Here is a 14,728-nt window from a genome sequence, read left to right on the forward strand (position 1 = left end):
TTTAAAAAAAAAAATCGTCTTCTTCTCACGATTACTTCCATTGCTCGAATTACCACCGCTGCTACAATCCGCCATTTGAAGACGTCTGTTGGGGACTGCGATCGTAGAAAGCGATCTCCCTGCAGTCGTATTATACGCCCTATATGCACATGTATAATATAATGACATTACAAATTACAACAGGTACACTTTGTGCCGGAAAGCCCGACGATCGTGCATAATAATTAATACTATGTAATGATAATACGCTCGTTATTTGAATCACGCGGTCGTCGTACCTCGCTCATCGGTTGAGTACAAATAATACATACCATAATATATATATATATATATATAGGTACATTATATGATATTTATGACGTATACGGTTGGCCAAACGTTTCCGGATCGCACGCCTGAACGATCTCTCCCCTCGGCCCGCCAATACGACGCCTATCGCATACACTCATCTCTGGCGGCATTCGAATAATATAATTCCTACACCTACCGCTCTCCTCTGTCGGTCGAAACGTATGACTGCGGCCTAACCGGAAAATTACCGATACGCGCGGCAGGCGCAAAACAAATCACGCGCCTCCCCTAAGCCCTCGCCAGCACAACCCACCACCCGCACACCCGCACTCACACGCAACACCACCGGCCGACCGGCGAGCGGACCGTTCTCGGGGCCGCCCGGGAAACACGGGCAATCGAGTGGGTCATATCAGCCGGCAATAATTAAGGACTGGATTTAATTATAGATAAGCCAGGTGTATGGTGCCCACGACCTAACCCACCCCACGGAGGACTCTCCCCGGACTCGGCCGACACGGTGTGTGTGACGTATGCCGAACGTCTGCCACGGTCACCGACCCACCACCGCCATAAATAAACGCGCGTATTCATCATACGTATATACACGTCGTATAATAATAATAATAATAATTGGTGGGTAGGTATATATACATACGCTCATTAAAATTAATTTTCCGTTCTCTTATCTCGAAAACGGCGATCATCCCTGTCCCCAAACGCCACTGCCGCGTGCATATATACTATATATATATATATATATATACAGCCCCGTGTAATAATAATTATTAACCTCCGACACTGACACACACCGACGACCCGCGACCACTGCCGTCGGTCTTCGTCGGCCAACGGGCAGGTAGTGTATTTAAATCATCGCTTTTTATCCGCGTCCGACGACTACGATGCACGCGCGGCACGATACGGTGACGAGGACGAGTGCGGGTGGGTTTTATGAAATATACAGAAGGCGTATTAAAATATTATAGTACCTACCCAAGTAGTGTGCGTATAAATATTATAATTCGTATATATATGTGTCAGAGTTTTAATAATATAACACCTCGTGTAATGAGCACTGCCCGGCATAAAGGCAACTACGTTATAAAACGCCATTTCGACGCCGATAAACCGGACCGATAACGCTCGGCCATCGTTAATAGTAGACTGCTGCAATTTGTATTCATGATAAGAATAATAATTATTTAAATTGTGCTGGTGTGCGTACATCACACCCGGCAATTCCGAAAAACCAAAAGCACCCGAAGAAGACTTGTCTACGTTCGATGATTATAATAACAATAAAATGATTATGACCATTAAATAATATTATTCTAGTTTCAACACCTTCGCGATAGTCGTGTCAGACTTGTCCGCCCGAATCTACTCGACTAACCAACACACTCCCCGTTTTGTTATAAAGTAAAACAATAAAAATTGTCATGTTTACGGAGATTAAAAATTGACGGACGCGTTTCAGTAAAAAAAAAATATTGTAAGCTATTTACACCACGAATCATAAAAACCCCGTTTTTATTATCCGATTAATATGTTTAAATCAATACTGACTAATTTGTAACTTTCTTTGAAAAAACAGAGAAAAAATTTGTAAAAAAAAAATTATTTATAATTTTTGTTAAACCAAAACGAGTGTTTAAATATTGTTGGACTCTTCATTAACATAATATATAGTTTTAATTTTTACACTCAAAGTGATTGAATACCGATAATAATTACTCACAATTGAGGACAAAATGCAGCATACCTTCTGAATAATGAATATTATATAACCCCATTGTTAGAGCGTTGAATTTAAAATCTATAGATTCAGACATTTTTTGGCTAGTCTTGGAAAACATTTCCGGTACCTTCTATAAACCAGAGCCTAAGTTTTTTATAACTCGAAATCATATCAAAGTCAGCATAGTAATAATATGTTTGATAAGGATGAAGGGATAACCTAAGCATCCTTAAACTTGAAAGAATTCAAATCAGCATAAAAACACTATTTCAACTATAATAAAATATACAAATCAGACAGCGATCGGACGTTTTGGTGACAGTCTTGACACTCACACACCTTACCATAGAATATATTTTAATTTGTGAAAACAAATGACAACCGTATAATAGAGTGGGCAGATATATTTTTTTGTATTCACTACAATAGGTAACACGCAGGAATAATAATTTTTATAACAGCTAGCAACGTTTGTCACCATCGTTTTCTAAAAGTTTTGACAAATTATTATAACTGGACAACAACAGTTATGAGTTATGAAAAAAGGACAAATTCAACCAGAAAATAATTATAAAGCGGTTTACCAGTTTTTACGGTAGACATACCACGAGGTCAGTACAACCGCAAAGTCCTTTGGTTGAGGGGAAACTTGTGTTGAGATAAGTGCAAATGGAAAGTTTTTAAAACAGGTGCTCTGCGTGAATATATTATAATAAACAAATATAAAACTTTTTATTATACTTTAAACAAATTACCAACATACTTTATGTACATATTTATATTTATTATATTACAATTTACATAGGTAGTAGGTATGCACGAACATGTTATTAAGCTTCTTAAATTTGTATAATTCAATTATTTCATACAATATCGTTAAAATATAAACATAGTAAATTAAATCATAGATACGTTTATTTCCTTTGTTTCATAATATGATAATAGTCATGAAATCTGAAGGATTGAGCTAATATTTTTTAGGCAATATAAATAGAATAAATAAAATTAGAAATGAGAAAAGATATGAGAAAATTAATTTAAAAAAAAAAAAAGGTGGGTAAGTGGATGTCGCTCTGCTGTACAGTATGTTAGAAGTGGGTCACTGTATAATGGACAGCATTAAATTTGAATTCAATGATATAATATCACTGTATAAGAAAAACGATTCTGAGCGGAGACGGTATATCAGTCTATGTATTAGACATATAATATATACTTATCTATGGTATTAAAAAAAATTGACCTATAATAAATTCCAAATTAATCATATCATAATATCTATTAGGTACTTATAAGTTATAACGCGTTATACATCAACAAAAAACCGTGGTAAAATCATAGATATATAATAGTATACTTTAGAAGTTTCAAGTACCCACGAATAATATTATACAATCACAACAAAATAACTAAAATAGTTATCCTAGGTTTTTAATATGTAATTTCGTCCAAATTTGTACTTAAAATGACTATAAAAATAAACTGTGCATATGTATTTTTTAGATTTTTTGGTAACAGAATAAATTACTTACGTGAAATCTTGTTTTAAATTTTCAATTCTTAGATATAAAATTTGAACATTTTATACATTTTTAAATAATTTTCAAAATAATTATTAAATTTGAAATTTGAAAAATTTTGTCAACATTTCAACTTCAAATGCTTATAAAAAAAATGTGTGCCTATGTATTTTTAATATTTTAAAATTGCTATTGTAACACTATATCAGGAGCCTTGCATTAAATTTTCACGCATTTTTACCCAACAAATAAAATTTTATTGATATTTATAGAAAAAAAAAATTAAAAAAATTGAAAAATGACAATGTCCGTAAGCAGCTCAAAATAAGAGTCAAGTTATTTTCAAATTTTTATCGTGTATAGAAAATTTTAATATAAACATTCAGTGAAATTTTCAAGTATCTACAGTCATTCGTTTAAAGTTACACCAAAAACCAAAATCAATTTTCTCCAAAACAGATTTTGCGTAAAAATTCCCGTTTTTCCTTAATTTTTCTTTTGTTTTTCACGGCGCTTTTGAAAACTATTGGAAAAATTTTACTTTTGACCACCCAAAGTACCAACTAGATTCACTTTCCTATCAGAAAAGGTACTGTTGAAGAAAATCCAAGCACTTTTACTGTCCTTAAAGGTGATGACAGACACAAAATAAAAAAAAAACAAAAAAAAAACACGCATCATTGTAAAATCAATACATTCATCGTTACACTCAGAATCTAAAATAAAGAAAATGTCTAAAATATATTATAATATGTAGATAATGTGATATCATAATAATACCACATTTTTAGTTATTTAACCTTAATTATTGTGTAAACATTAAACAGTTTAATATACAGTATTACAATTATTTTCACGGATACATTAATTGTAGCATTGCAAATGTGTCGCCAAGTTATTTGATACTTGACCATACGAAATTCTAATGGTTGCCAATCACCATATAATATGATTAAAATCATTATAAAATTTCAAAATAAACTATAACTATAATTGTATTACCTAATTTAATTAGTTGTGTTTACATACTTAATGTTTTTTTCGCTGTTAAAATAAATTAAAAACCTTTTAACTGGTAGACAAGCTGACATTTTAAATCAAAATTCATCAACTTATATATCAAATCGATCCATTTATTTTTTTTTTTTTTTTAAAGAGCAACTTCATTCTCTGTGTAATACTTTATACTAACGTCATGTCAATTATTTTTAAAAATTGCCATTAGTGCAGTTGATTCTACCAAACCTATTACATCAAAACTGAAACTGAACAATTATTATCAAAATAATTCAATTTCAAACATTCGCTCATCTATTTTTAAAAACATTGAAAAAAAAATATTATCATTTTATTTTTTGGTACTTTGTATTTACCTAACATTTGATTCAGTAATATTTGTATCCATCAGATAAATACTATGTCTATAACTCTATTAAACTGATTCAGTATTACTGACTGCTTTGGAATTTAACCATGTTCGTAAATACAGTTATTACTATCATGTTATCATGTTTAAATAATAATATAATATAATATCTAGGTATGTATGTAATATTATGTATAAACAAAATCATATCTCTATAACGACTTTTATTTTCAAAACGATGATGCTATTGATTTTTAAAGATTTTTTTTTGTAGCTGTTTGATATTCCATTTCTTAATTTCATTTTTTTTTTTTTTTTTTGTACTGAAGACTTTCTATTTAGTATTTTATAAAAAAATTAAAATTTCAATTATCTCGATAGTCCCCGGAAATGTTATGGTAACCTGCGTAAAAAATGCTGCGATACATTATGTTATATAGTCGACTTCCATCTCTAAAATCAATTTTTCGTCAATTCAGTGATGCGATCCAACCAGTTAATTATCATACTCATAGTCAGTATTTAACGTATTCGGGACATACATTAAAATAAATAATTATCGGCTTTGAAATTTTGTAAGAAATGATATGAAATGCGTGTTTAAGTTAAAACTACTTGTAGTTGGTTACTTAGTTAATTTTTTTTGTATTCACACTGATCCAATGTTAAATGTCTGTAAGCATTATATATATATATATATATTATATCTTATAATGGTTATGTGATTCTTTTAATTTTTAGGTCCGTCATCATTATTAAAACAAAAATTGTGTGACGGAAAAAAAACTAAAAAAAAAACAAATCTGTGATCAAAATCGTAGAAATACGGGCAGGTGACAGCCGTAAAAATGCACGTTTTCATATTTCTAATTTTTTAGCCATAAAATAAATTCAAAATACAAAATACTCAATCATTTAAACCGATCATAGTAGTTTTAAACTTAATATTCCACTTGCCTATACTTAAAATTTCAATTGTTATTAATTAAATTATAGGTCTTCATATTTTTATATCATAACAATAACGATTGTTGCTAAACGATGCAGGTTATAATATTTTTCGAATATACACAAATCAATTTAAAATTTTAATTAAGATGTTATACTATCTTATCAATTGTTAAACGTATATACTACATTTTAATTAAAACATTTCAGTGTATACCTATATATTGTATTATAAGCATTTTTAAATGGAATTTTTTTGGAATTAAGATAACTAGATTAGTAAAAACCAACACTATTATTATGTAAAATACAATCAGCTAGGTAATTAATTTTTGTGATGATCGTTATTCAACTAATAATGATAAATATCATACAGTGCTGCCAAATACTTATAAAAGCTATATATTTCATAGGTAGTCATCGTACGTATATATATTTTTAAAACAGAGATTATTGAGTCAAACGGTTGTGTTATAAGAATACTTGAACAATTGATTAGGTGGGTATAGGTAATCGTTATTAAAATCGTATGCTTTTGTATTTCCAGCACGAAAAGCCTCAACTACTGTACTTGAATAGTATTATTCAAATAATATTTATTAGTATTCAGTAAAAGTTAGTAGCGACGGGTTTGGTGATCTGAATAACAGAATACTGCAACGTACAGACACGACTTATCTAAATAAATGTTCTGACAATTTTCGGACGAGAACCAAATGGAAAAAAGGTCCGGTAAAATCCCCCGGGGCGATCGACATTTATAATCGCATAAATAATAATAAAATTACAACAATAATAAAGTCGAATACATTACAACAAACAAGTCCACCCGTCGCCGTCGCGTCGTCGTTAGTCGGTGTAAAATTGGCTCCAGCCGAAATTCACCCATTGTTCACCCCACAGGTCATCAGGCCGATTCGGTCGAACACAATATAATATAGTATTTTCTTAAGAGGGATAATATGCATTATTTGTTTAGTCCATTATTATTCCAGTGTACGCTTATATATGAGTATAATATTATATGGTTAGATATTGGAGCGCATAATACAGTTTTGGGGCACCTATTCACACCAAGTGCACAGGAAATACACCATTTGCATAGAGAAAATCGAATTAATTATCATCCCGCAAGCATATAATAATATATATCTATGTGTACAAGCCTCATAAATATTTATACAGAATGTCTCACCGCGTCGTGTGTCGTCCCGGTAAGTAACTTTTTTTGTAATATTAGGTTTTTAAACAATTATTGTCGCTGTGCTGTCATTAAAATACAGAGGGCCATGATACGATTGAATACGACAATAAATTAACTAAAACATCATCATTATTTTCGTAAATTATAATAATATTATCTAAGTACGAGATGGCCAATGTGCATAATATATAGAACTAATCTGTGTGACATTTTCCAAGTTAAATGTTACTAATTTCCGTTGAGTATTATAGTTAAAATTGAAATAACGAGGCGAGTTTTTAGTATTTTAAACGGTTGACGGCAGATGAGTGAGACGCGGTTCAATAATATTATTATAATGCGCTCGGACAAAAAATGTGAAGCACATTGCTCGATAATGATATTGATGTCACGGTGGTAATCGTTCGTATCGATTTGCGTAGAGTAACAGGTATTTATTATTAATATGACAAATAAACAGCTTGATATAAGTACGTGAATATAATAATACCTACAATATTGTTGATGTAACAAATGGGGCCATAGTAGACTGTTTGATATTATTACTATTATTTTTATTATTATTATTATTATTATTATTATTCAAGAAATTATTAAAATACATTGGAGCGTTGCTAAATTACTATATATTTGTGCATTATCAATGAGCGAAGATCTTTTCTATCCTTTACTCGTGTATAAGATTGCAGGATCCTTTGAAAGGGGAATATAATTTAAAATACATATTTTAGAGCATTATTGTTAAGAGGAAGATGGCATAATAATAATAATAATAATAATGATAATGATAATACCTCGTTTAAACAAGTCTTTGTGTGTGTATTTGTATTGTTAAACTTAACAATGTCTATTAAAAAAAAAAAAAAAAACAATCTAATGATAAAAATAGTTTTAATATTGTATTAGTATTATGTTTATAAAAATAGTAATATTTAGTTAAAAACCTAAATCTGTAGTACAATAAAATTGTATAATAAATAGTTTGTTGAAAAATAACCAACATTTTGATTATTAGAAATATATACATAATATTTGTAATATTGTAATATGTCATAATATCGATTTGTTTTTCATCGTTTGAATAATATCAAAATTTAAAACGTCAGTATACAATTTATTATTTATCATTTTTTTTTTAAGGTAATTTAATACGCTATACAACAATGGATAATCCTAATTGTATTACGAAAATGTACAGGTACCTACATACATATTATGAATAGTTTAAGTCAACGGATCGTAAGAGCTTAACGTGCTTTCGGTGGAACCAGATGAGACAATGGGGATTTTATATAAAATAAAATAAAAATATTAAATCCATTCGGTTCCTATAATTCCATTCCACACTTGTGTTATTTGTATTTCATCACTATACTTATTATTTCTTGTAGAATCAAAATCAAATACCTACAAAAAAATATATACCCACAAATCATACGGGTAATGAGTTTAAAACATATTTTCATAATACTCGATGATGATTAAAAATATAAAGTAAAATATTGGTTTCCCTTTGTACCCATATTATTTTATATGCGAAAAAATAAAAATACAGCACACATATCATAATATAATATTATAGTTATTGCACACACACACACACACACACACACGCACGCACATCTAATGTATTAAATGATTTCTACATTTATTTAATCATAATATAAATGGGCGATATTAATGAAGGTACACACACATCGTAGGTATATGGTATCTTATGTACATATTATAATTATTATGATCGAGTTGCATGTCCGTCCTCAAAGGATTTCTTCGTATTTGCCATGCACGAGACAAGCGGTAAGCATAAAACTAATAGTGGGTATATAATAATATTGTATATTATAATAATATACACATCGCGTGATGGATCATTCATATTCTGCTAGTGAGTATTATACTTTATTTATGTAAATATTTGAAAATTTCAAAGTGAACCGCTATCACCATCGTGTAAATGTAAATCAATTACTACCTATATACGTATATATATATTACATAAACGTAGGTACACGATTTGTATATTATTTTTGAAATCCCTTTTTTCCACCGAAAATAATTATATTTTACACAGCACCAGGACCGGAAAGTTAAGTGTTTTTTTTTTTCGTAACAAATTCCGATCAACATCCGAAACTACAATATTATATATTAAAATTTTATAATGTATACTTAATAATATACAATATCGTAGACGACGCTTAGTGTTTGTTTGGCGCGTGGTGTGTACAAAAAATGTAAACGTTTAGGTACACACACACGCATATAGGACGTGGGTGGGTATACACAGATGTGTTTTTTTTCATAGTCGGAATTAACTGATTTAGCAATAAAAACGCGGTCGTCGGATTTCGTGTTTAATGTATACAATTGAATTACGATCGCGTTACAGCGGCACCGAACGGCACAACGTGACGGCAGTCGAAGCGGATGGAAAATAAACGTAAACCAACCAAGTTGCTAACAATATTGCGACGATATTTCATCGAGTGTCCTGTGTTACGACATCACTCGCAATAAAAAGCTCCTACAGTCAAATCGTGTACAATAATAGTTTGATCAATCTGGTACACTCCGCGAGACGTGTTCTTACATCCATAAAAATCGTATTATTTTCAAAACATTTATATTCAAATCTATTTTACAATTTCCGTCGCGTGCGACTACCTCGCGTTCAACACGCGTATGAATATTATAGAACGCAAAATTGTATTTTGAAAATTAAAAATAAAGTTAACTTACGGCGGTGACATCGGAAAATACATTTTATTATTATTACCAGTTTTTATTTTTAATCCCATAACGAACCCTGCAATGTGATAGAAGCCTAGGATATTTTTATAAAAAAACAATTTTAAATGTTTATCAATACAGAGGTAAATTTGCTAAAATGTGAATAATATTATGACCTATTCAATAAGTCAATTTTGTTTGTACAAATTATATTTAAAACATAGCCCATCAGCTCACAGATGCCGCAAGTGTCGTCTCAAATAATTTGGTCGTTATGGCTGCTATTCGCATACTTAAGTCACCTATTATAGCCGTAGAATAGTAAAATTTTACTCTTGGAAAAGTATCAGTGGTTTATTATCGTCTAATAATTTTTGGTTTAGTGTAGATCTTTTAGTATGTTTTTTAAAAATGTAAGTCGATCGTAAATAAAATAATGGTAAAAAATAAAAAGTTATAGTTGTAACTCGTAATATTAATCGAATCTGCAGTAACTCAACCATTAAATAGTCAAAGCTCTTTTAAGAGCATTAAATATTTAATATTAAACTAGTGTCATAGTTTCTACTCTTCACTTTGTTACGTCTAATCTAATGATCGGTGAAAATTACAATTTTTATCTGGTGTTATCATTTCCCCCGTGTTAAGAAAATCGCCAAAAATAGATAATGGAATGAAAAAAGTTGTGTGTGTCACGTATACATTTTTCCATTTTTCCAAATCACCATTTATTTAAAATTAAAAAAACTGCCACATTTGGAGCTCCTTCTATTTCCGAACTATCTGAATATAACTAACACGTGTCTACGTAAGACGACCCAACTATATCTAAGGATTTCTGCTTGCTTCGCTCAGAATATTAAAAATGTGTAAATACATTTCAACACAAAACATAAAATATGTATGCTACATTGTGACTGATAGTGAGAATCGGAATCATACTTAAGTCTGAGGATTTCAGGATGACTATAATAATATTACGTTATGGTATCGAACAATACAAGCATATTATATTATTCAATGTTTAAGACGAACGTGTTTTAAGGTTATTGTTTTACATTTAAACGCAAATTGCCTATGTTGTCGTAATGTCCTATCCGACATCTAAGTCGTATTATTTACAGAACGATTCACTAAGCATGCTAGCCCCATTTTTTCTCGGCTAATGCAGTTATTCAAAAATCAAAATTGATTTAACTTTGTGTAGTAAAGATAATATTATGTCTATGATAATGGGTTTATAAGATATAGAATACTCTTTAAGTAGTTCAAAAAATCTTAAGAGTTTTACAATATGGTTTTTGATTAACTTAGACATTTTAGAAATTCCTAAAGTATAGAAATTCAAAAAATATGATTTTGAATACATAAATTATTAAAGTAAAAAATGAGCATGCTTGGTGAATCATCCAATACGTTTTATTATTTTAACCAGACGTAACATTGTAAATCTTCGAGTGTAATATAATAATAATAATATTATGTATGGTATTAGCAATCACGTGAGATCCATAAAGTATATATAAATGACTACCGGGAATTATTATTATCATTACATAATAATATTGTTATATTATCAGCTCCATTTGTTTAACATATTATTATGCATTTACAGTACATACATGTTATTACATATAATAACAATGCACACCGACGTCCAAGATAAATACTCAGATTTGTAAATACACATGATACACCTATAATACTATAATACATTTCGGTGCTCGCTCGTGGTCGGTTTTGCACATATTATTTGATTAAACCGACCTTATTGACTTTTGTATAACATTCCGTCGAGATCGTGTTTAATACCTATATTATGTGTGTGTGTGTGTGTGTACTTAAACAGCGTTTACGGAATATTTGCTATTTGGCCATCGACAGTCGTGTTTTCTGCACCGGTTTAATGGTCCAGGAAAAACGGTTTTCGGTCGGGTGTGATAATAAGAAACCTAGCTGGGAAAGTGTATTATGGGTGGTATGGGCTCAATTTCCTCCAAATATCAGATTATACAGTTCTCCTTTGGAAAAATAAAGGTACTGTTCATATTCCTACACACGAATTGTTCGATTAGGATCATGCGATACCAGTTTCGTTCTAAATATTGAAATCATAATATATTTTTTTTTTATATATTAAAATTATTTTTTATTTATTTGTAATATACAACAAGGTTTTTATAATTATAATTTTTTGTAACTATTTGTATTCTACTAGAACAATATTGTTGGTGATAAAATAATAAGTATAATAATAATCTTATTTTTATTCTGGTGGAAGATGGACAGTGGAAAAAATCAGTTAAAATTTGTTTGTTTTTTTATTTTTTTTTTTTGGAAGAAAAAGATCAGTGGTTGTTAAATTGATACATCCTTTGGTATGCCATCTGTACTCGAGGTTTCGCCACGATGGAGAGGGGTGAAACAATTATTTCAAATCAAAAATTAAGAACGCAACCGCTGCATATAATGCATTAGTGCGTGCATCACACACCACATTAGGAATGACAGCAGACGTGGGTCAAACAAACTTGGATCTCCATCGCGGATGCTCTTGGTGCTCATTATTTTATCATATAGGTATATATAACGCAACTTTGTGCTTTTCAAGCGGTACTGATAACTTTTAACGGTAGCTAAGGCAGTTAATATATTATGGGTTGTACTACATGGGCACACTGTTTCCAATGTTAGATTTAAAAATCGCCCAAATAGACACACTCTACGGAAAAATATGGCACGCCATGATGTTCTAATTTAGACTCGGGTCTTTTGTCTGCACCGTGATATTATAATTGGCTTATATTGTTATATATATATATATTTGTAAGCGCATATATTTGGTTGCCGTTACGACACTTTCTCCAGTGTAAAAATTATTAAAACGTGTACGAATATAATACAATATTATACTTAAGCGCTGTTTACACATTATTGTAAACACATAACCTAGTGCTGTTGTTGTTCAAATGTTATTATATATATATTGTTATACCCCCTTAAGTTAACTAAGTAAGAGTTATGAAATGGGAATATCCGAGTTCGGTATATATGTATACGTGTTTAGTATTTGTCTGTAATATATCACGCCGGTGTAAACCTGTGACCTTCACAGAGCCACATAAATAATTTAACCAAATAACTTCACCCTCAGTCCCTCGCCACCCCTCACAGTTCGCTCAAACCAACGCCGCCACGACCTCCACCGACGTCCCCTCCATCGTCCACTGGGTCTCCTAATGAAGGATTTAGTACGATTGTTTACTTACCTTCTATATCATCAAACCAAGAGTTGCAATTATTCTGAGTCCTTGTTCTCTCCGCCATTCTTTAGGCCGTTCTCTTAATACAACTTTCCTCGTAACAATATAGCGTCGGGAACTCGAACGTGCGCGCTAATTAACGGGACTGCGGACATTCGTCGTCATTACTCGCCCATTTTTCTTACACGTGTCGATATAAACTTGATTATTAAAATATAATATGCATAAAGCAGAGTTAAATAGTTTTACGAAAATAAAAAGCCAACAACGAACGGAAATAATAAACAAAACCGTGCAGCGGGCACTAAAATATTCACCCTCGTTATAACGATGAAGTGACATTTCAGAGAGGTTATACGTACATGCCCGATTCAAATTCGAAAAATATACTTATAGAGCAATATTTATTCATCATTGACGATCGAACGATTTAAATTTGAACATTCCGTCCAACTCGCTGACCAAATATTTGAGTAAAAAGTATATTACGTTAACTATAGAACATAATAATAGTTACATTTTTAGTATTCTGACTACTTTAACCATTGTCATTGAGACATTTTTCGCACTACTTGGAAAACGTGAATTTCTACTTTTTTAAAATCGGCTTGTGTACATAAATTAGTAATCATTGTTCAATCCCAATTTCTTGCTTTTTCCGTGACATAAATACGACAGATATCGTGGTGGTTGGTACACCTACGCTTTATACTTCAGCAATTTTTGACCCGATGTTGTCGACCTTCTTTATAAGGTCACCAAATAATATTTTTTTATGGTCACCAACTCAATTTGATATACCTAACCTATATTATGCATTTGCATTAGAAAAATATTTGGAAGTGTCATGGAAAAATGTAATTTCTAATTCACGGGGGGTCGTCACTATACATATTGCTACCCAAAAAAACCTTTTCTTAGAACACGTCCACTACTGTAGTTGGCATATAAAATAAATTATATAATACTGTTAACCTGTGCAACTGTAGTTATCATACAAAGTATTGTACATAAATATTGGTACACCGATAAATCTGTACTTAGCCCATGTGTTAGGGTACTGTTCAATTTTTATGGGCAATGAAAGAGAAATTATGGATCCCCTAGCTCGGTAAACTACGATTATGTTCTTTTCTGCTTTATTTAATACTTGACTATAATTACGAGTATTTAATTTGAGTAGAATAATTATACTAACAACATTTTTTTTTTTTAAATACATTTTCAAATGTTTTAAATATTGCAATTTATAAGTTAACAGAATACTGTACACTATACATTACTGCATAGCACTCATAGTACAAACAACTTACATAATATGTTACGAATGAATAATGTAATGTAATTGTGCAATATTAAATTATTATTCAATTAAAAATATAGGTAATTACTATATCTAAAAAAAATAAAACTGATTTACAGGACATTCATTAAATTTTTCATGATTTTAAATAATTATTTTGATAAGCCAATAACCTATATTAATTTTGTAGATTAAAAAAAATAACTGTATAATAATTAAACAATATTGAACATTGATACGTCCATAATTTATGAGATAATATTATAGAGAGTTTTACACAGGTAGGCCGATGTATATTTTTATATTAACAGCAAAAATAAACGATAGTTTAATATTACTTTAATAATTATACCTAGTTG

At 30.6% G+C, this 14,728-nt stretch overlaps 1 protein-coding gene across 1 annotated transcript in view; it reads right to left on the reverse strand.

Annotated features, from left to right (window-relative positions):
* The window catches only part of LOC100166234, a 567,258-nt gene that overhangs the window by 420,369 nt on the left and 132,161 nt on the right, over positions 1-14,728 (reverse strand). The gene's annotated exons all lie outside the window — the stretch shown is intronic.

Source organism: Acyrthosiphon pisum, chromosome X (assembly GCF_005508785.2).
Source record: "Acyrthosiphon pisum isolate AL4f chromosome X, pea_aphid_22Mar2018_4r6ur, whole genome shotgun sequence".
Taxonomy (NCBI): Eukaryota; Metazoa; Arthropoda; class Insecta; order Hemiptera; family Aphididae; genus Acyrthosiphon; species Acyrthosiphon pisum.